The 1,070-nt window shown below is 42.5% G+C and overlaps 1 protein-coding gene across 1 annotated transcript in view; it reads left to right on the forward strand.

Annotated features, from left to right (window-relative positions):
- LOC104080753 (guanylyl cyclase-activating protein 1-like) overlaps positions 1–1,070 on the forward strand; it is a 27,610-nt gene that overhangs the window by 1,001 nt on the left and 25,539 nt on the right. The gene's annotated exons all lie outside the window — the stretch shown is intronic.

Consider the following 1,070-nt stretch of genomic DNA (forward strand, 5'->3'; position numbering starts at 1 on the left):
CCTTCTTCTTACATTAACTGAAACCCTATCAGAACCGAAATGCAAGCTGTGGAGAAAAAGTGTTGAAAAGACAGTTAAAATTTTAGCAAGAGATTCATTTTCCATCAGACACAGAGCTGATGATACTTGGGCAAAAACAACATACGGGAGTAAATGTGGTAGTTTGTGCAGCTGCAGTAAGAGGGAGAAGAAGAGGCTGGCACTGGCAGCCACAAGATCCAGCCCCTCGGGGTGTCTCTCCGCAGGCCTGCCTCTCCCCCTGGCCCAGAAAAGCGCTTGGACAGGAATTTCTAGACAGGAATATCGCGGTGCTCTTTAGCAACCGCAACAAACCCCTGCCTTGCTAACCGGAGCCACTAGGAGATGCAAGTTGCTCAGTGTCTGCCTGGTTTGGGAAAGACTTCAGGCACCACGAAGGAGAACATCTCCCATCAAAACAACGGTACCTAATTAGGGAAGACAGCCTCTCCTTTTAATTAAATGTTTACTGATGTCTCTCTCTATTGGCTTGGTTTTCCCTCTTCCAAAATGCTTAACTCGGTGGATTTTATTGCTGGTGGGAAAAGAAGAAAAGAAAAAAAAAAAAGAAAAATGATGCTTTAATACCCAAAGTTCTTCCAAACAGCTGTGCTGCATAGGCAGATAAAAACAGGAAGCTAGGATTTAGAGTTAAAGATCTATACGTAACATTATTAACTGGAAAAATCCAATTTGTCTAAGCTGAAATCCTTAATGAAAACAGCCCATGGCATCAAAATGTCATTGGGGTAGGGGCTAATTCAGAGATACTACCCTCAATACAAAGATTTTGGGGACTTCTGAAAGAGGAATTTATTAACTTAAATCACTTTTTATAAATTTAAACTAATGGTAGCTACAGATGGTTGAAAGCCAAGTATTTAAAACATTTTCAAAATTAAGTATTCGGGGGGCGGGGGCGGTGTCCCCCACCTTCCTCTCCAGATTATCAACATGCAGAAGTTCAGGGGCTTCTTTCCTTTTTATTTCTGCCGGTTGGAGTCAGGACATTTCATTGGCCTCTCAGATTTTCCCTGGATGAGAGGACTCTT

Source organism: Fulmarus glacialis, unplaced genomic scaffold (genome assembly GCF_000690835.1).
Source record: "Fulmarus glacialis isolate BGI_N327 unplaced genomic scaffold, ASM69083v1 scaffold15038, whole genome shotgun sequence".
Classification (NCBI taxonomy): domain Eukaryota; kingdom Metazoa; phylum Chordata; class Aves; order Procellariiformes; family Procellariidae; genus Fulmarus; species Fulmarus glacialis.